This window comes from Natrix helvetica, assembly GCF_964273705.1.
Source record: "Natrix helvetica genome assembly, chromosome: 15".
NCBI classification, from domain to species: domain Eukaryota; kingdom Metazoa; phylum Chordata; class Lepidosauria; order Squamata; family Natricidae; genus Natrix; species Natrix helvetica.
Genome location: NC_138565.1, coordinates 11,435,175 through 11,457,017, shown reverse-complemented (window position 1 = coordinate 11,457,017; position 21,843 = coordinate 11,435,175). Strand labels below are relative to the sequence as shown.

At 46.6% G+C, this 21,843-nt stretch overlaps 1 long non-coding RNA gene across 1 annotated transcript; it reads left to right on the top strand.

The window, feature by feature from the left end:
• Positions 1–17,379: 17,379 nt before the first annotated feature.
• Positions 17,380–19,203, top strand: LOC309399494. Its single transcript, XR_014176534.1, has 3 exons — positions 17,380–17,444; positions 18,819–18,884; positions 18,992–19,203. It is a non-coding gene; the product is annotated as an uncharacterized lncRNA (long non-coding RNA).
• Positions 19,204–21,843: the final 2,640 nt, after the last annotated feature.

The window sequence follows — 21,843 nt, the reverse complement described above, 5'->3', positions numbered from 1 at the left end:
TCGAAACCATCGTGTCCGAAATTCTCGTCCAGTACGCCACCATGAACAAGGTAGGCTGGTTTCCATCCTCTGTCAGTGCTGGCAGGACTGTTGTTTTCCTCTTGCTAGTTCCTTGATCTGTTGTTTACTTCTGCCTTGTTTGTCTGGGGTTAATCCCTGCTTATCTGGATTTCAATTGATGGTGGAAAAATATAAGAAACGTCTGTAAAAAAACAAAACAAAGTTCAGGGAGCACCAAGGGCTCCGCAGTTCAACCCTGAGCTACAAATCGCCCCTTTTAGTGAACCAGGACAACCTGACTGCAGTTCTTAGAGGTTGCTGGGGAGAATCTGGGCTCAACAGGCGACCTCCAGCCCCCAGTTATGCCTCCCATTCCGATCTGCTTCCTGTTCCAATTGCCCTGGAGAGGATGAAATGCTAGTGGTTTCTTTATCTATGGTCATGCCACATTCATTACACTCAAGGCAGCGCATTATCCTCTTTCTTCCTTTTCACACAACCACAACAACCCTGTGGCATGTCTTGGATTGAAAGAGAAGAACTGGGCCAGATGTGGAATCACCCAGCTGGCTCGTGCTAAAGGAGGGACTAGAACTCACAGTCTCCTGGTGATTGGCTCAGACAGTTGGCTTTCATGGCTATAGTGGGACTAGAACTCTCCATCTCCTGGTGATTGGCCCAAAGTCTCTCGGCTGGCTCTCATGCCTAAGGCAGGACTAGCACCCAGAATGTCCAGGGGATATTTTGATTGGGAGCCCCCCAGAGTTCAAGAAAAGACGGTCGGCTACGTAAAGGTTGAAATAAATAGATGCACCCTCTTCCTCCTGGTGTCTTCTCACCCCACCCTCTTCCCACTTGGGTTTCCCAGGACGAAGGCCTGAAGAAAGCCTTCATGAGGTCCATCATCATGGTCACCAAAGCAGCTGCCCTCAGCAGGAGGCAAGACTTCCACCTACCCAGGAAACAGGAATTGGTCCTCAAGATCATCGTAAGTGGGGAGGGGGTTCTCCTTTAGGGCGCCTTTAGGTTTGAAAGAGAATTTGAACCAAATTGAATTCCAATCAATTGGGCCCCAAATGATTCTGTTGCTAAGTGGGACAGCTGTTAAGTGAATTCTGCCCCATTGTACGACTTCTCTTTCCGCCGTTGTTAGCTGAATCACTGCCATTAAATTAGTCCCACGGTTGTTTCATGAATCTGGCTTCCCCATTGTTTTTATTATTAGTGTTTATTTTTAAATCAAGGTAGGTAGGTAGGTAGGTGGATGGGTGAGTGGATGGATGGATGGATGGATGGATAGATAATAGATAGATAAATGAGATATATAGATATGGATGGATAGAGAGAGACAGAGAGACAGATAGACAGATATTTAATATATAAAGTAGAACGACCAATAGAAATGGGAAATTAGGAGAAGAAAGAAGAAAAAAAGGCATTGAGACTTTCTAGAAGAAACGACACAGCCAATGTCCAGAATGGAAGAGGGCAGAATTGTATAACTTTAAGAATGGTGGATTCAACTCCCAGAACTCTCCAGCCTTCAGGGATTCTGGGAGTTGAAGTTCACAGGTCGTAGTGAGGCCCTAGTTACCCATCCCTGACTTAAACCATGGTCAGGGGACACTGCAAACTGCCATCAATGCAGGTTGGTTGCCAAGCAACCAAAACATGATCCTCTGATCGCTGAGGAAGAAGAGCCTCTCAGAACTTTAAATGGTGGCTAAGTGAGCAGTTGTAAGTTGAGGACTTCCCGTGTAACCAGGAAAGGCGTAGGGATGGGAGTAGTGGCAGCTGGATGGTGGCCACATCTCAGGAGCTTCCTTACATGTCTTTCCTTCTCCTTTCAGGAAGTCATTGAAGATGAGCCTGAAAGACCCTTGTCTGTCATAATTCTCCATCAAGCCATCGTCACCATTACCTGCATAAGGTACGTACCTGCCCCACCCTTATCTTCCCACCAGCTGGGGAGGAACTCGGAGTTGGACCAAGTGATGGGATTTCCGTGGCAAGTCAACGTGCTCTAGAGCAGGGGGGGTCAAACCCCATTTCATTGAGGGACACATCAGGGCTGGGGTGGGATGGATGGATAGATGGATGGAGAAAAAGAGAGAGGGAGGGAGGGAGGGAGGGATAATAGATAGATAGATAGATAGATAGATAGATAGATAGATAGATGATAGATAGATAGATAGATAGATAGATAGATAGATAGATAGATAGATAGATAGATCCAGGAGAGCAGGAGTTCAAACTCCATTTCATTGAGGGGCACATCAGGGCTGGGGTGGGATGGATGGATAGATGGATGGAGAGGGAGAGGGAGAGAGTGAGAGAGGGAGGGAGGGTGTGTGTGTGTGAGGGAGAGAGAGAGAGAGAGTGAGAGACAGTGAGAGTGAGTGAGTGAGTGAGTGAGAGTGAGAGTGAGAGTGAGAGTGAGAGTGAGAGAGAGAGTGAGAGTGAGAGTGAGATATATATATATATATCCAGGAGACATTTCCTTACATTGAGAACAATCAATCAGTGGAAGTGGAAGGGATTGCCTCCAGAAGTTGTGTTCTCTCCATCACTCGAGGTTTTCAAGAAAAGAGAGAACAACCATATGACTGGGTTGGCTTAAGGACTATCAAGCAAGGGTTGGAGTAGAAGATCTCCAAGGTCCCTTTTAGCCCTCTGAGTCTAGAATCTCCTCACTCTCCTCCTCCTCTTTTCTTCTCTTTCATCAGCCGTATGAAGCCCCCCTTGAATTCCGAAGTGAGGTCTAAAGTGGTCAAACAAAGCATCCGGAAGGTGTTATCGTTGCCAGCTATCAAGGTGTCCAAAATTAAAATAGATAGCCACACCTATTCACCTCAATCTCAGGTGAGCAGTCTAGATGGAGCAAAGCAATAGGGGATCCACCTGGAAACAAGGATGCAGTGAACAGGATTCCCGATCTCCTCAACAGCCCTGGATCCATCCCTCGAGCCAAAGGTCCCCTTGGCCAGTCCCTTCCTCTTTGGTCTTGAAAGTCTGCTTCCCCTTCTCGTTCTATGTTTCTGGATCCCAGGACTCCCTATTTTGAAGCCCTAAACATCTCCAGGGGGTTTTCCTCCCCATCTTTTCTCTCTTCCTCCACTTCTCTTTTATCTTCTGTTTGAAGGATCTTCTCAATTCCCACCTCCCACCTTTGCCCCCCAACAAAAGAAGGGCCATGGTGGGGCAGAGCAACCATGGTCTGCAGGCACAAGCTATGATTCCTAGCTAGTCTCAGATAACCCTCAGAATTCAAATGGTTAGCAACTGATACAGATTTTTTTGAAACAATTTTTATTTATTTTTGAACAAAGACAAATAAACATAAAAATAAAAAAGCCATCTTGCATTACAAATTGTAGAAAGTGTGTCAGTTGGTTACAGTTCTTCCAGGCATCTCTTCCATAGTCATCACCAGCTTTTCATATCAAATCGCATATTTTAAATTCACCTATATTCATGTATATCACGTTTATTATATCTCAACCTTAATTTGACTGTAATTGTTTTTAAGTCCTTTTATATATAATATTCAAAATCTAGAATAAGATTATATGATAACATTCTATTAAATCATCCAATCCCAATACATCTTTATAGCATATTCTAGATAAAGCTTTTAAACCTCCTCTCATATTCTCCATTTGTTGTTTATATAAAATTTCATATTATCAAACTAATATATCTATATGTATTGTTATCATTATTAATCATTATTTAACTATAGCTATTGTTGCTTCATTTTATGTATAAAATACATAATATTTTATACATACATATCCATACTACTAGTAAACTAAATTTAGCTTAGTTTTTATTATACATTGTATTTATTATATTATAATTATTATATGTAGCATTAATATTCTAGTTACTTTCTTAATAAATCTTGTATGAGCTTCTCTTCGCAACATGTTTTCCTTTCGTATCTCATAAAAGCTTGAAACCCAGCATCTGATCTTTTCATCAGCCTATCTTTGGTTATCAATGGTGCTGCTGTCAAGATTTCTCTTCGTATCTCCGTTAATTTTTCTCTCTTTTCTTCTTCTGTGCTTTGAAGTCTGGGGTAGAGTTCCAATCGATCTATCTCCCCTTTCCATATTCCACTCTTGCCATTACCAACCACGCTCACTTTGTTGTCAGTATCCACAGTTTTCTTATCTCTTTGCTCATTTTTTTCTTCCATCTTTTGAACTCTGTCCTCCACATTCTTCATTTGATAAACATCCTCAGTTTCTCCATCAGATTTTTCTGTTTTATATTCCATATTCTCCAATCTCTTTTCAATTCTCTCTGTCACAACTAATAGATTTTGAATTTCAAACATAATCATTTGCAATGTTACAGTTTCTTTTTCCTGCTGCGCCAGTCTTCCAATTTTGCAGGCACTGCTACTATAGGATTCAAGGCTATTTTAATAAACTTCAAACAGGTTCATTTATTATCTTTCAAGTCAAAATGTTGTCTTCCCTCCAATAGCTAGTGATGGAACTCCCAAAAAGCACCTGTATAAACAACTTGTGCTCTTCCTACTATCACTCTCAGCAAACAATACAATACAATAGCAGAGTTGGAAGGGACCTTGGAGGTCTTCTAGTTCAACCCCCTGCCTTGGCAGGAAACCCTATACCGTTTCAGACAATTGGCGATCCAACATCTTCTTAAAGACTTCCAGTGTTGGGGCATTCACAACTTCTGGAGGCAAGCTGTTCCACTGATTAATTGTTCTAACTGTCAGGAAGTTTCTCCTCAGTTCTAAGTTGCTTCTCTCCTTGATTAGTTTCCACCCATTGCTTCTTGTTCTACCCTCAGGTGCCTTGGAGAATAGTTTGACTCCCTCTTCTTTGTGGCAACCTCTGAGAACACTGCTATCTTGTCTCCCCTAGTCCTTCTTTCTCTTAAGCTAGACATACCCAGTTCCTGCAACCGTTCTTCATATGTTTTAGTCTCCAGTCCCCTAATCATCTTTGTTGCTCTTCTCTGCACTCTTTCTAGAGTCTCCACATTTTTTCTACATCGTGGCGACCAAAATTGAATGCAGTATTCCAAGTGTGGCCTTACCAAAGCATTATAAAGTGGTATTAACACTTCACGTGATCTTGATTCTATCCCTCTGTTGATGCAGCCTAGAACTGTGTTGGCTTTTTTGGCAGCTGCTGCACACTGCTGGCTCATATTTAAATAGTTGTCCATTTAATGGTTGTCCAAACAAACTGGAAAAACCTTGAATCTCAAGTGATCAAAGAGAAAGACGAAAAACAATGTATCCACCCTCCAGCCTCTAAGTGGCAGTGTAAATGCTTTTCCTCCTGTGGTTGCAACCCTCTTTATAATCCTTCTTATTATCTTCTTTATATTCCAAGCTTCAGAAAGGAAAAAACCCATAAATGGAGATAAAAAACAATCCAATCAATCCAAAGAAGCATTATAAAAAAAGAAGGAAATTTTTAATCCATAGGTGTAAAGAAAAGTAAAAAAAGAAAAAATAATAATCCATTCAGTTTAAAAAATAGGGAGCCTTTGCAAAAATTCCATCCATGAAAAAAACAGGATAACACACTAAGTTTAATGTAGATTAATTTCGCCGCTTAGTCTTCTATCTTCAATTTTAATTTAACTTAATTTTTTGGGGGGAGGGGTAGTCTCTTTTTCTAATAATAAAATTTCCTCACCAATTCAACACACTTTCTCTTTTCGCTTTGTTCCTATTCCGGAGCTGTCCCAACTTCAACAGCTTCATTAGCTGCATTTCTGTCAACAGAAATAAAGGCTATTCCTGGATCTTTCAGGGACTTTGCGGTGTCCCTGAGATCAGCAGGAAGTGCCCTTCTCAATCACCATCTCTGTGGGACAGTTTAGGTCCGAAAGGACTGTCCAGCGGCAGAAATATGGACTGCAATCTCGGAGCACCAAGATCGCATGTTGAGCCGTTGTGACGTCAGCCCCTTTTTTTCTGCAACGGGTTCAGATTTATGACGGTTGCAGCATTCTGGGGTCACATGACCCTCCTTCTGTGACCTTCCGACCAGTCAATAGGGAAGCTGGATTCACTTAACAACTGTGTGACCAACTTAACAACCAAAATGATTCACTTAACCACTGTGGCAAGAAAGGTCGTAAAACAAGGGCAAAATTCACTTCACTAATGTCTCCCTTAGCGATGGAAATTTTGGGCTCAATTGTGGTCATAAGATGAGGACTGCCTGTATTTGAATCTCCCAGAACTGTTAAGGTAGACATTCAACTTTTTAGTCATTCTGTTCTGAACTCAAACAGGAAGGAAGTTCTTTTGTTCCTCAAGTTCAGCAGATAAACCATTTCTTCCCCCTCTGGAAGAAAAACCAGCCCTGCAATGTCGGCCACTCCATTTACTGCAGACCTCTGGCCTTCAACTCCCAGAATTCCATGGCTGGCTCAGGAAGGTTGGGAGCTGCAGTGCCCCAGTCAGAAAAAGGGCCATCAGTTCCCCACCCCTGGATTTCTGCCTCTTTCAGGTGCCGTTTCTTCCTTGACGCCCCTCCTTCCTTCTGACATTTTCTCCTTCTTTTAGGATTTCTATCAGCAGACGGCCACCGCCTGCAACAACATGCTGACCGGATTGCTGTCCGAAGCTCCCAATTTGGATGCCCTGCAGGAGATCCTGACGGTAAAGAGAGATCCTTTCTTGGGGTGGGTCAGACGGTCAGCCAGATGTTCAGGCTGGATTTGGCCCTTCTGTCCCCCTGTGGAGTCTGTGGCTCTTCCAACTGGGAATGACCCATTCCTCCTTTCCTCCTTCTCTTTCGTTTCCCCTGGCAGCACACAAATCCCTGGATCGACTCTCCCAAGAGCCACGAGAGAGAGAGGGCCCTCAAGAGCACCAAGCACCTCCTCAAGTTCGTTTCGGACAACGTTGGTTTCGACGTAAGTCTCCCTTTGGGATGAGAAGTGAAATGTTTTCAAAGAAAGGAAAAACTCCAAGAAAGTCCAGCTGCCTTTTGGGAAAAGCACCTTTGGGATGTGACCAGGAGGATACAAGGAGCCCTGCTTGAGCAGAGGGTTGGAGGAGAAGCCCTCCACGGTCCCTTCCAGCAACTGCGGTTCTGTCATGCTGTGATTCTATGATTCTGTAATTCTAAGGTTCTGTGATTCAAAGATTCTGAAGTTCTTAATTCTCAGGTTCTGTGATTCAAAGATTTTAAGATTCAAATATTTGTTAATTCTATGATTCTATGATGCTAACATTCTGTGTATCTAAGATTCTGAGGTTCTTTGGTTCTTATTCCCTAATTTTAGCCGGCTGAAAGCTTCATGAGCCCCCTCCGCTTCTCCTTTTTCCCCTCCTTTTCCCTTCCTTAGACCACAGCTGACTTTTCTTTGCTGGGACAACTGGTGGCTTTGCTGGCCTTGCACATTGGTGACACCAGCCCAGTTGTTGGCCAGACGTCCGCAGAGGCTGCCTACCACCTGCACCACCTCATCATGAGCAAAATGGGTGAGAACTTTGTACTCCAAGGTCTGACTTGCTACAAGAGGACCAGGGATGCCCCCTGCCCAGGAGAGTATTGGGTGGCATAGTCTGTGGCGTGGCTAAGAAACTGATCGTTTGGCTTGGCAGAGATGCCTGGAATTGGCAGTTGATATTGGCACTTCTCGGGGCCAGGGGTCCTTTTAAGAAGGAGATTCTCACGTTAAGTGAGTCAGCTAGGGAGGAGGAGGAGGAGGAGGAGGAGGTGATAGGAGAGAGAGAGAAGGAGCGATGAAGAGAGAGAGAGAGAAGGAGCAAGGAGGAGGAGGAGAGGGAGAAAGGGAGACAGGGAGGAGAAGCAGGAGAAACAGGAGAAACAGGAGGAAGAAGAGCAGCAAGTGGGCCATGGGTCCTTTTAAGACGGAGATTCTCACGTTAAGTGAGTCAGCTAGGAAGGAGGAGGAGGAGGTGATAGGAGAGAGAGAGAAGGAGCGATGAAGAGAGAGAGAGAAGGAGGAAGGAGGAGGAGGAGAGGGAGAAAGGGAGACAGGGAGGAGAAGCAGGAGAAACAGGAGAAACAGGAGGAAGAGGAGCAGCAAGTGGGCCATGGGTCCTTTTAAGACGGAGATTCTCACGTTAAGTGAGTCAGCTAGGAAGGAGGAGGAGGAGGAGGAGGTGATAGGAGAGAGAGAGAAGGAGCGATGAAGAGAGAGAGAGAAGGAGGAAGGAGGAGGAGGAGAGGGAGAAAGGGAGACAGGGAGGAGAAGCAGGAGAAACAGGAGAAACAGGAGGAAGAGGAGCAGCAAGTGGGCCATGGGTCCTTTTAAGACGGAGATTCTCACGTTAAGTGAGTCAGCTAGGAAGGAGGAGGAGGAGGAGGAGAGAGAAGGAGCGATGAAGAGAGGGGCAGGGAGCAAGGAGGAGAGAGGAGAGGAAGACAGGGGGAGAAGGAGGAGGAAGAGGAGCAGCTAGTGGAGGAGGCGATGAGAAGGGAGGGAAGGGAGAGGAAGATGAGGAAAGGGGAGGAGGAGGAGAGAGTGGGGGGAGGAAGATGAGGGGGAAGGGAAGAGGAGGTAGTGAGAAAGTAAGGAACAGAGAGGGAGAGAGGGGAAGGAGTTAGAGGAGGAGAAGGAGAAGGACTTTGGGGTCCTTGGTGCTCTCTGAGCTTGGTGGTTTTCTTCTTGACATTTCATGACCCAACTAGGTAAGGTGATCAGTACTTGAAGGGAGGGATCTTTTCTCTGTGCTTCTATAAGTATTGATGGCCAACATCCCTACTTGGGCAATGAAATGCCTGCAAGAGGACACCCCCCCCAGCGCAAAGAGCACCAGGGACCCCTCAGGCCGACCCTGAGCTCCAGATCTTCTCTTCTGTTGCAACGACTAAACAGGCAGTCAGATGAAGGAACTTCCCAAGTTCTGAAGGCCAAAATCTGACCTTGTGGCTTTTTTCCCCTCCCTCCAAAGCGAAAGAAATGGACAAGAGACAGAAAAATAAAAAGGGGAATATTGTACATTGGTTGCGGGAGGATTTCTTTGTTTCGGGTACTGGGATCTTCTACAACAACATCTCCAAAATGGTGAAGGTATGTTTTGGATCAGCCTTTGGCCTGTCTTCCTTTTGCTCCTCCTCCTGACCTGGAGACCCTCAAAGGAGTCAATCTCACAGTGGGGACAGCATCCTCCCAAGGTTGGGCTTTGGGTACCCCTCCTCTCCAATGCCCTTGAGGAAGAAAGGGCAGCTGCCATGTTGGCTTTCTTGACCCCCATCTAAATCCCACCTGATGGAGGACATGGAATAAGGCCTGCCTCTCTACATGGTGTGCTGTCCCCCAATCTGGGTCAAAGTCTCAAGAGAAGGGAGTCAAAGCCCTGAGGCATTTCTGCATGGTCTCCTTTCCTTCTCTCCGATAGGCCTTTGTGGAGCACCTCAGCCCATTGCAGCTAATGCAGCTGATCCTGGACGCCCTGGAGGCCTTGACACACATGGACAAGAACATATCCCAGTCTGCGGGGCAGCTCCTCAACTCCATCCTGGAGGAGTGTGGCATGGATCTGGAGGAGGTAAGAAAATTGCAGGGCTTTGAGCAAAAGGGATGTAGGAGATTTTTTAAAAAGCAAAGACGAGAATGGCTGAGACCTTGTTGGCTCAGTGATGACACTTCTGCTGGTTTTAAGAAGGCTAGGGCTGGATGGGAGACCACTGAGCTATCCAAACCTCCCAGAAGAAGGTAAGGGCAAAACAAAGGAGCCATATTGGTTTCATGAAAAATAACATTTGGTGAGCCAGTGTGCCAGTGTTTAAGGCTCCAGATGTTTTTACATCTTTGTCATCCGCCTTGAGTCGCCATATGCGAATAGTCGGCAATATAAATCTCCTAAAATAAACCAATAAAATATCACAGGCAGCTGGACAAATCAGGAGTCCTTTCAAAAATGTAGGGCAAACATTGAGACATTGTGGGGGCCAATTTATTTCCCCCAATGGGTGGGAGTTATCGTCTCTACTGCATCTCCAATGGAGACCAGCACTGGATCTCATCCCTCCAATCTCTCTTTTGCCATAGCTACCTAAGATCTTGAGGGAGATTTACCAGCGTCTCCCGAATATTGCCCACCCAGCAACGAAAGCCCTGACCCTCAAAGCCGTATGTCACCTGGCATCCAAGAGGGTCAACCCAGTTGTGGACATATTGCTGGAATCCTCCATTGGCTGTGATGGGTAAGAAGAACTTCAAGAAGAAGTTCCTTTCTGATGGGGCGAATCCCTGTAGCTCAGATGGAAGAAGAGGGTGGAGGTTGGTTCTCTGAGCTTCTGCGTTGGTTTCCAAATGTTTTGTTACCAGGCAAGGTAATGTCTTCAGTGGAGTTTAAGGAATGCCAGTGCTGGTGATCTTCTGCTTGTAAGGGCTTGGTGTCGTCAGAAGGTCGTGTGATGGGGAGGTCACCTCAGATTGAGTGTCATGTGAGGTGGGGATCTTGTGATGGGTCTTGTGATGTGGAGGTCATGTCAGGTGAGGGTCATATCAAGTGAGGGACTTGATATGGAGAGGTGATGTCAGGTGTGGATCTTATCAAGTGAGGGTCTTGTTAAGGGGGAGGTCATCTCAGATTGAGGGTCATGTGAGGTGGGGGATCTTGTGATGGGTCTTGTGATGTGGGGGTCATGTCAGGTGAGGGTCATATCAAGTGAGGGTCTTGTGATGGGGAGGTCATCTCAGATTGAGGGTCATGTGAGGTGGGGATCTTGTGATGGGTCTTGTGATGTGGAGGTCAGTAAAGGTCGTGTCAGGTGAGGGTCTTCTGATGGAAGTCCTGATGGGCCATGGGTGTGTCACAGATGAAATCTTCTAGTGGGGAGGTCACATCAGATGAGGGTCGAGATAGGAATGAACTTTGAAAGATATTTTACGACTTTTCTTGTCACATGTTAAGTGAGTCACTGCAGTTGTCAAGCGAGAAAGATTAAGTGAATCTGGCTTCCCCATTGAATGTGCTTGTTAGAAGTTCGCAAAATGTGATCGCTTGACTTTGGGATGGTCGTAAATCTGAACCAGTTGTCCAGGAGTCTGAATTTTGGTCAGATGATCCCGAGGATGCTGGAAAGTGTGAAAACTGGGAATAAGTCGCTTTTTTCAATTTCATTGTTCCTTTGAATGGCTGCTTGACAAACGGTCGTAGGCCAAGAACTACCTGTGTATACAGAGATATTTTTGGGGGATGAGAGCCATTTATTTGGCCATCAGTTTTCCAATCCTTCCTTCCATTGGGAGTTCATCTATCTGGACTGGCCGTCTCTTCTGAAATGGGGAAAGGATCTGTTTTCCACCCCATCTGTTTCTCCCCCTCCGCAGAAGCGCCAGGGAGGTTTGGGGGGCGCTGGCTGTGGACCAGTATGCCAACCTCAAGATCATGAAGCCCCTCTTGAAAAGGCTGCAGGACCAAGACCCCAGCACCGACGCCCTCACAAGGAGGAACAGCAAGTCCCTCATGCCCATTGCGGTAAGCCCTCCACGCCTGAGGGGAGGGGGTAGGGAGGCAGTGGGCAAGCGGCCGGGGGCTGAAATTGGAGCATCATTTGGCGTAAGCCCCCCTCCTTTAAGTGGAGGCAGATGTTTCTCTCCCTGAGCACAATGAGAATATATCTGCCGAACAAAACTCCTCATTGGCAACAGGAAGGGCATCTGGCCAGTAAACCCCCAGCTCCATTCAGTTGGCCAGACTCCACCCTGCAAGTGTTTCTGGGAACATTAGAAGAAGAGGAAGAAGAAGGTGATGAATCTAAGTAACCTGGGGAGCCCAAGGTGACGGTTCTTTCATCCCGTTTCTAGGCCACCAACGCTCTCTGTTTCCTCCTGTCCCTCCCGAACGCTGCTGAGCTTCTCCACAACAAATTCTCCAACCTGCTCCTCGCCCTGGTCACACAGCTGTACTTCCTCCTGGGAGCCAGCAAGAGTGGGGCCAGGAGGTCCAGCAGAGTCACAGACCTTTCAGAACAGATCGACCATTTGGGGTAAGGAATCTCCTGGGCCCAATCTGGATCCTACAGGATATCACTGGAGGGGGAAGAAATAAAGGGAGGCTGATTTGCTGTTGTGTTTTGTGGTTGTTGCATAAGCCGCCAAGTGAAACCTGGAGCTCTCCTGAAGGGCGGCGGGAGGCCGGTTGGCATCAGGGTAAGCCTGGCCTTTGCAGGGGGCATCGGCCGAAGGATTGGCACCAACTCTTCTCCCTTTCTTTGATTTAGCACGGCAGTGCAGGCGATCAAAAACCTCATCGTGTCTGCTGGATACGAAGAGGAGTACAAAGATTTGGGGATGGTGGGATGCTGGGAGATGCTCTTGAGCCCAGATAGTCTGTTTGAGGCCATTTTCCACCTGGTCCGGTAAGAACTTCAAAGTCCAAAGAGCTTGGCTACAAGTGTCAGTGGGTGAGAGAGGGAGGAGAAGGCAGAGAGAGAGGAGGAAGAAGAAGGGGCAGAGTGAGAGAAAGTGAGGGAGAGGGGGAAGAGGGAGGGAAGAGGGGAGGAAGAGAGAGAGAGATGGGAAGAGGGAGGGTGATAGAGGGGAGGGGAGGGCAGAGGGAGAGGAGGAGGAAGAGGCAGAGAGAGAGAAAGTGAGGGAGAGGGGGAAGAGGGAGGGAGAGGGTAGGGAGAGGGAAAGAGAGGGAGGGAGAAGAGATGGAGGAGGAGGAGAGAAAGAGAGGAAGTGTAAGAGGGAGACATAAAAGGAGAGAGAGAATGAGATGGAGAGGGAGGGGGGAAGGAGAGGGAGAGAAAGACAGAGAAAGAGAGGGAGGGTGAGACATTATCTAAATGGACTAATTCATTGAGTAATTCATTTATCCATAATTCAGATAACCTTTTCTCTAGCTTGGTGATTTTCTCCTCACTCACCAGCAGATCTTGTCTGATTTCTCCCTATTTGATCTTTAGGAAACTTTTTTTTTTAATTAAAATTTTTAATAAATTCTACAACTATCACCCCTTCCCTCTCCCCGCCCTTCCAGAGCAAAGTACAGGGTGTAAACATTTAACAACCATACGCTAACATAAGCTAACTAATTTTAACATGTTACTATTCTTGTGCTTTAACTCCCCCTTTATTAAACTAACTTTGAATAAATTGTAGTGTCCTTTATGCCTTTAGGAAACTCTTCAACTACTCTAAAGTGGAGCTGAAGGTGATGTTCAGACAGGCCAACAACTACCTGCACCATCCCGATTTAAGGGAGAAGACAATAGGCATGGTGTTCTTCTCAGAGGTGAGGAGACATTGTGATGCACCACAACATTGTGGATCTCCAGGAACGTTGCACAGGGTTCACGAGGACTTTATGGTTAGGAACTTGAAGTTGTGGGGGCTCCATCACTGGAGGCCTTGAAGAAGAGACTGGAGAGCCATTTATCTGACATAGTAGATGGTCTCAAGGGGTTGGACTAGAAGACCTCCAAGGTCTCCTCTTATTCTGTTAATCGGTGGAATGGGAGAGAGAGAAAGAGGCAGGGAGGGAGGGAGAGAAGGAGGGAGGGAGGGAGGAAGACTCAATGACCCCAAATTCCTTTTCCTCTTTGCAGTATAGGCAGTTTTGTATTCTTACAACTATCATTTGCACTACCTTTTGCGATACTGTAGTCCTCGACATATTACTTGGCTTATCAGATGGTCACAAAATGGATCACGTAACTTCTAAACACTGCAACTGTCATAAATACGGACCCTCAAATATCCAATTTTTGGTCAGGTGACCGTGATCAATGGTCATAAGTCTGAAAAATGGAATTGTCCCTTTTGTCAGTGCCATGGTGACTTTCCGCAGTCACTAAACGAGGACTGTCTTTTCCTCTCCCCGTAATGGTTGAATGTGGCATCTCTTCATAGAGGCTCTGAGGAAAGTTCCCTTCCTTTGTTTTGCTAATGCTTCGTCTCTCCACTCTTCTTCCCCAGCTTCTCTATCACCCGGAGTTCGGAGAATACTTCATCATAAAGGACATCCTTGATGTCCTCCAAGCCTGGATGGCTCAGCCATATCCCCTCATCCAAATATTTGCTATTCGTGGTCTGGGGTATCTTCTCCAGCACCCCTTGGAGGTAAGAGATGGGGGGCAGGAAGTGAGGGACTTTCAAGGGAGCAGCAGGTGTGACCTCTCTGGGAAGTCTACAAGGCTAGGAAGGGTAGAAGGAGGAGAAGAAGACAACCACCAGAAAGAGGATGCCCTCAGCTACAAAGATGGGGGCATCCCTGGAAGATCTGAAGGATCAATTTGGAGACAGATCCTCTTGGAGGACATCTAAAGCAGAACAAGAAGCAACGGTTGGAAACTAATCGAGAGAAGCAACCTAGACCTACGGAGAAATTTCCCGACACTGAGAACAATTAACCAGTTGAACGACTTGCCTCCAGAGGTTGTGGGTGCTCCAACATTGGAGGCTTTCAAGAAGAGACTGGACAACCATTACTACTGGTTTTCCTAGTAGTAGAGACCTTGGCGGTCTTCTAGTCCAGCCTTCTGCTCAAGCAGGAGAACCTAAGCTAATTCAGATAAGTGACTGTCTACTCTCTTCTTAAAAACCTCCAGTGATGGAGTGTTTTGCATCAAACCCCTGGGATGAGGAAGCCCCTGAGCTGACCTAACAATCATCCAGCTTCCTCACGCCCAGCTATTTCCCCAAGATCTTCCCTTGCAGGATTGGAGATCACGGGGAACCTCCACCTGGGATGCTGGGTGTTATGGTTTTCTCCATTTATACATCTCATCCAGTTTTCTTATCATTGCAACCCAAGAGCATACGAAGAACGCTTACAGGAACTGGGAATGCCTAGTCTAATGAAAAGAAGGACTAGGGGAGACAGGATGGCACCTGTTCCAATATTTGAGGGGCTCCTACAAAGACCAGGTGGTCAAAAGAAAGAAAGAGGAGAAAGAATGGTTGGAAACTAACCAAGGAGAGAATCAGCCTGGAATTAAGGAGAAATTTTCCTAACGGTGAGAGCAATCAACCAATGGAAGGACTTATCTCCAGAACGTGTGGGTTTTCCAAAAGAGATTGGAAAACCATTCATGGTATAGAATCTCCTGCTCGAGCAGGGGTTGGACTAGAAGACCTCCAAGGTCCCTTCTGACTCTGCTATGCCGTGTTGTATGTTCCAAGTGCACATGTTTATGTGCTTGAAATGGGGCACATGATGGTAGGTTTAACTCTGAAAGCTGAAGTGTGGAGCGGAGGCAAAGCATAGGAGGAAGAATTGGGGAACTAGGTAGTTTTAGTCTAACAAGAAAAAGTGGGGCTGGGATGAGATGAGACTTTTAATATTTGAAGTGCTTCCACAAAAAAAGGGAGGGCAACTGATTCCCCAAAGCCCCTGAAAGGAGAACAAGAAGCAATGGATGGGAACTAATGAAGGAGAGAAGCAAACTGGAACTAAGGAGAAATTCCCTGACAATGAGGACAATTCACCAGTGGAACGACTTCCCTCCAGAGGTTGTGGGTGCTCCAACACTGAAGGCTTTCAAGAAGAGACTGAACAACCACTGGTCTGAAACGGTATAAGGTCTCTGCTTGAGCAGGGGGTTGGACTAGATGACCTCCAAGTTCCTTTTCAACCCTGTGATTCTAGGTTCTGGGTGCTTCTCTGTGTTTGTCATTCGTAGATTCAGAGAACTCCAGGGACCATGTTTAATTGCTCCCTTTTTTCCCTCCTTCCTCCAGAATTCGATGTTAGAGCCGGTGCTAGTCCCTGTGGTCAACTGTGCTTGTCACCCAGAAAAAAGTGTGGCAAAGGAATCCTTACGGACTCTTCAGTTCCTATTCCGGGATCTGAAAGTTCAAACCTATGGATGGAAAGCTGTCAAACTTATTCCGGTCCTGGGGAAGTATTTTGCTGATGTACGTCAACCAAATCACGACAAACTAATCCACCCCCCTCTCTCTTCCTCTCCCTCCCTCCCTCCCTCTCTCTTTTTCTCCCATAAAGATGGCCTGGGTACCATCTGCAGAATTCCAATTTTATCAAAAAGGCTTAGAAATAGTTCAGCAATAACTGTGCTGTTCTCATCTAAAAGAGTGTGTGAGCTTGAAGATGATCCTTGAGCCCTTCCAGAGAGCTGGAGAAGGTTCCCACTCTCTTCAGCTTCACCAAGCCACTATCAATCACTCTCCGTATTTATTAAAAATCGAGATTGGTGTTGCTTGATCTCAGACTCTTTAAGGTGTGTGGATCTCAACTCTGCTGGCCTGAGAACTCCAGAGGTTGAAGTCCCCACATCTGAAGGCTGCTAAGATGGGAAAACAGCTCCCTCGATCACACCATAGAGGTTGGTCTGCAAGCCTTTTACACCCATGGCTAACCATCCCCATGGCCTTGTCTAGAGAAACAGTTGCCAGACTCCTCTTCCTTTGTCTTGTGAGTGGGAAACTGAGGCAGATCAGATGAAGAGGATGGAGGTGATGAAGGCTTTTATTGTAGGTTTAGTGGATCCCTCCCTGCCTTTCTATTTCAGGAAACAAAGAAGAATCAAATTTGAGATGTTTTCTCATCCGAAATTTCTACTCTCAGTTTTTGCTCAGCTGACTGTTGTGTGTGTTGCAGTTTGTTCTTCTAGGTTCTCACAATGCCTCCCACTTCCTGAATGCTATTGGAGGGACTGACCCGTTTCTCTTCCTTCGTAGGAGGACACCGAGTTGCGCAACACCTCCATCACCCTTTTTGGCCTGGTCTTAAAAGGGGTCAGGGAGACAGAGCGGAATCTGACCAAATCCATCCTGCGCAGCCTGATTCCTCTCGTCATCCAGTTGGCTAATCGTTGGACCCAAGAGGTGAGTTGAAGGGCGGGGTCAACTAAGCTCCTGCTCTCTTCATGCTCCCTTCTCCATGAGACCACACTGTACCCCCATCTTCACTCAGGGCAACATGGTTGCATCATGTCGACCCTCTGGAGAAGGCATTCTGGACAATCCTGAAGTTGTGAGGTCCTTGGTGCTCTCTGAACCTGGTTGTTTTCTTGCAGGCCTTTCCTGACCCAATTAGGTGACAGCATCAGTAGGTTGGAAGGGAGGGTTTGACCTCTGCTTAATGCCCGATCGTTTTGATGTGGGTGCAGGTTTTCTGTTGGGTTGTCTGCGATTAGGGGGTTGTTTTCTGCTTGATTGTTTGCCTGGTACCAATAGAAGAGAATCAGGGTTGAATTGTGGAGAACTCTGGCCTTCAGGGGGGGCCTTGCCCTGCGTTAGCTTCCTCTTGGGGTGGCTCATCCCCTTTCCCACCTCTGAACAAGGAGAAGTCTGGCTTTTCTCTGCCGAAGATGGATAACCTCAGAACCGGCTCCTCTGATGCCTCCTTTCCTCCCTCGGCCCAGGTCTCCAGGAAAACCCTGACCTCCTGCGTCTCCTTTATGAAGTGGAAGGAGTTTCCAGAGACTTTGTTTGACTACAAGATTTACACCAGTCTCCAGAGCATGTATTCCAGCATCTGCTCGGAGGTGGTAAGTAGGAGCCCAGCTGGCTCCTTTTCTTCTGGATGAAATATATTTTCTTTCTCTCCTGCCTTCTTTTGATAAATCATTCAAGATGGTGGACGTCCCCAATGCTTCTCCTCCTCCCCTCCTCCTCCTCCTCCGATTTCCTTCCCAACAAGCCTGTGAGGTAGGCTGCCCTGAGAGAGAGGGACTGGACCAAAGTCACCCAGCCAGCTTTCATGCCTAAGGCAGGACTAGAGCTCCCCAAGTCACCCATCGGGCTTTCATCCCAAAGGAGGGACTAGAACTCACCGGCTCCTGGTTTGTTGCCTGAGGCCTCAACCACTACACTAAACTGACTAGAGGGATTCTTCTTGGGTTGTTGTTCCCTTGGGAACAGCATGGTTGCCACCATGACGACTAGAAACCTTGCTGATTTGTGGGTTTGAGGATTAGAAATGGCAGTTTGTGGAAAAGGGAAATTACGATGTAAAGGGGGCAAAACATAAATGCATTTATAAGACCAGAAGCCATTTCCTTATCATCTTTCTTTCCCTTTTCTTTTTCTATTCCTTTTTCACTATACTATATAATGTAATAATATTATATTGTATTGCATTGTATGATAGTCCAGTCTAGTCCAGTCACGTCCAGTATAGCATAATAATTTTGTTTAGTATAATAAAATGTAGTATAATAATAATATAGTTTAGTATAGTACAGTTGGCTAACATACTGAATATAATAAAATTCAATATGTTATTGAAGACATTGTTGTTGAGGACATGAGGACTAGAAACCTTAGAAAGAAAAAAAGAGGAAGCTACAGAGTTCATTGCCTTGTTTGTGGCCTTGTGTTCCCCAGATCAATCGATGCAAGGAAAACCTGCCTGAAATGTTGGAGCAGATGGTGGAATTCCTAAAGAGCCAGAATCCTTCATCCCGAGAGGCAGCTGCCCTCTTAATTGGTAACCCCAAATGCAAACTCTGGAAGGAGGGGAGGAAAAACCAGGGCAGGCGGGCGGCCTAAGGCCTGGCATGCTGACCATTATCTCTCTCACACACACACACACACACGGCCCCCTTTCTTAAGGGTATCGGTATGGTTGTTAAGTGAGTCACGTGGTTGTTAAGTGAATCTGGCTTCCTTCCGGAGTTTGCTCACCTAAAGGTTGCAAAAAGTGATCAGGTGACCCCCAAGACTCTGCAATCGTCATAAGTACGTGTCGTGTGAAATTCTTTCCATTCCATCTCTAGACAGATCCAATTCCTGGGACCATCCCGTAAGTCCCAAAGGGCCTCTTCCAAGTAGAAATAAAAGAATTCTGCGTTTTCTTTCTTGAATCAGTCGATTTAGCTGTCTCTGCCAACTCCACCAACCTTTTCTTTGCATGTGTCTAGGCTGCTGCGCACAATACATGACACGGGATCTGGTGATTTCCAAACAAATCGAAGAAGTTTTCCTGGGTGAGTTTCAAAATCCCCTCGCTTGAAGCGGAGACTTTCTCTCCAGAAGCTCTGGCCCTGATCAGGGTTGGATCCCAGTAATCATTTCTTTTCTGGATTCCTTCCAGGTCTCCAGGATCTGCTAGAGGATCGTGAAGCCTCCGTGGCTCAGGCTGCAGCTGAGTCCATGGATGTAATCTTCCAGCTGTATAGCCATCGGATCAACCCTGCTCTCATTAGAAGCCAGTTCCTCTCCAAAGTCACCCGGAGCATCTCCAAGACCAAATTATGATAGTTAAATAGTTTAATCCTTTATTTTATTGTCTTGGCACCTCATACAACAAAGTTGTGCCTTCTTTAGTGTACAGTATATTATACATTAAAATAAATTATATAATTGTATAGAACTATACATTCTATACGATGAAATTGAAAACGCCTGATATTGCATTTCTGTTGCCCTCTACAGTAGAATTCAAGATAATTACTGCTCTGGGATGGGAGCTCTTTTTCAGTCTACTTGTCCTTGTTTTTATTGTCCTGTACCCTCTGCCAGATGGCAATAGTTAAAAAAAAGGGTGCCCAGGAGGAGATGGATCTTTAAGGGTGTTTGAAACTTTCTTAAGGCAGTGGGAGCTATAAAGCTCTTCCAAAGAGGGGAAGGGGGCAACCAAGGACCCTCTGGGCACCTCCCTTCCAGCTGATCTTTGGGGAAAGGAAGGAAGCATGAAGATAATTCTTACATCGTGAAGGACCACGAAGGGATGTTGTAGAAACAGGACCTAGCAGGGAGATTTTGGAAACAGAGAAAGCCAGGACAATTTAATTAGAGAGAGAGGAAGCCACGAGAAGGTCCCAGAGCCACAGGTGCCAATGGAGAAGGGTGGTGGCCACCATCGGTCATCGATGATGGACATCTCCACGCTGTCTTCCGGCAGAAATTGAAGCACGTAGAGTAGGGCAGATGCCAAGAGCTGAACACTCCCCTGGGGGCAGATCTAACGTCCTCCAAAAAGATTCTCCTTATTATCCACATAGATGGACCATTGAATCAAAGCCTTCAGGAAAACCTCTGGATCCCACATGGCCTTTTCCCATGGGCCGTGATCGCCTTTGGAAACCATGCAACATTTGTCAACTTAGTTTGTTAAGCCAGGAAGGGGGCTAAGCCCTGGTCCCCTCCTCATATCTGTTACAGGGAGGCCTCTCAAGGTTCAGCCGTGAATGAGCCCAGCATTATCGGTTGTAAATTGCGTCGGTCATAAACCAAGTCACCCTGGGTCCATGATCGATTTTATGACCTTTGAATGAATTAAGGGAGTCGTTCAAAAATACACATTGTAAATTATGATATATTCATGTGACTCTCATAGGTGAGATAGAATACAAAAAGAAATCTAGAATAGAGCTGGAAGGAACCCTGGAGGTCTTCTAGTCCAGCCCCTGCTAAAGTAGGAGACCCTATTGTTCGATCGGGTAAAGGAAGACACAAAAGGCTAGCGATAACAGCTCTTTATTGAAGGACGTTTAAACATCCACTGAGGAGATGGTCGGCCAGCTCCCCTTTTTAAATGAGAGCTGTCCAGCCTCTCAGCCAATCAATTTCAGTTTTATTTGATTTATAGACCGCCCCTTTTCCCCGAAGGGACTCGGGGCGGTGTACAGGCACATTAAAAACCATATACAAAGAATAAATACACTTAAAATCAAATTAAACCTAAAGCTGTACAGAATAATAAAAATTAAAAAATCAACTTAAAACCAACCCCTAAAAATTTAAAAGTGCAGAATTGAGGGACTAAACTGGGATTAGGCCAGGCCAGCCAGACCAAACAGGTGGGTTTTAAGCTTCTTACGGAAGGAGCGGAGATCGGTAGTTGTTCTGATGTCCGGGGGGAGGTCATTCCAGAGGGTCGGGCCCATCACAGAGAAGGCCCTACTCCTGGGCGCCGCCCGCTGGCACTGCCTCGTGGACGGTACCCGGAGGAGTCCCTCCCGCCGGCAACAGAGGACCTGAGTGTAGACTTCTATTGTTTAGCTGCAATAGCGGGGGGGGGGCGAGTATCTAACACCTCTCCCCTTTAGGATGGAACATTCTAACTGGTAACGTAGTCCCGTAAGTAGGCGGGCCTTTGCGTTGCCTGGCTGGACCTGCCCAGTTCAGTTTGCTGGTTGCCCTCACACAGATTGGACGGACATGTCGCTTCTTCGGACCCGCCTGATGGAACCTCCTGGAAACTTTCGCAGGCCCCGGCTTGAACTTCTGGTGGTGGATCTGCCAAGCCCTCATCGACGTCAGATAAGTCCCGTGATGCATCCGGAACAGTCAGGAGGTGGTGCTGCTCGAGTTGTGGAGGAATCACTGTTGGTTGTCGGAGTGAGGAGTTGGTTAGTTGGCCCCGGAGTTGGTCGATGTGCCTCCTCCAATGTCGTCCGTCCTCGAGTCTTACCGAGTAGGATCTCAGGCCGGTGATGCCAACGATGGTCGCAGGTATCCACAGAGCCCCACCCCCCTCTGTGTAATTGTGCGCGTATACCGGGTCGCCTATGCTGAATGATCTGACCTTGCTCGTGGAATCAGGGGGTGTTTCTGTGGAATAGTTGGGGTGTAGCTGGTCCAGGTGGGACCTGAGATGGCAGCCCATGAGGAGTTCAGTTGGGCTTCTTCCAGTAGTGGGGCTGGGTGAGATGTGTTGTATTAGTAGGTAGTGGTCTATTCGCGTTTGTCAGTTGCCCGGGCCCATCTTGTTGAGGGCTTCCTTTGCGGATCTCACCATACGCTCCACCTGGCCATTGGAAGCTGGATGAAACTATGTGACTAGGGCATGTCAGATTACTTGTGCCACAAAGAACTCCTCAAAACCCCTGGCCGTGAATTGTGGGCCATTGTCTGACACTAGCACGTCGGGGAAACTGTGAGTTGTGAACAGCTTCTGTAGCACCTTGATGACTGCATCTGTGGTAGTGGATGTCATCAGGA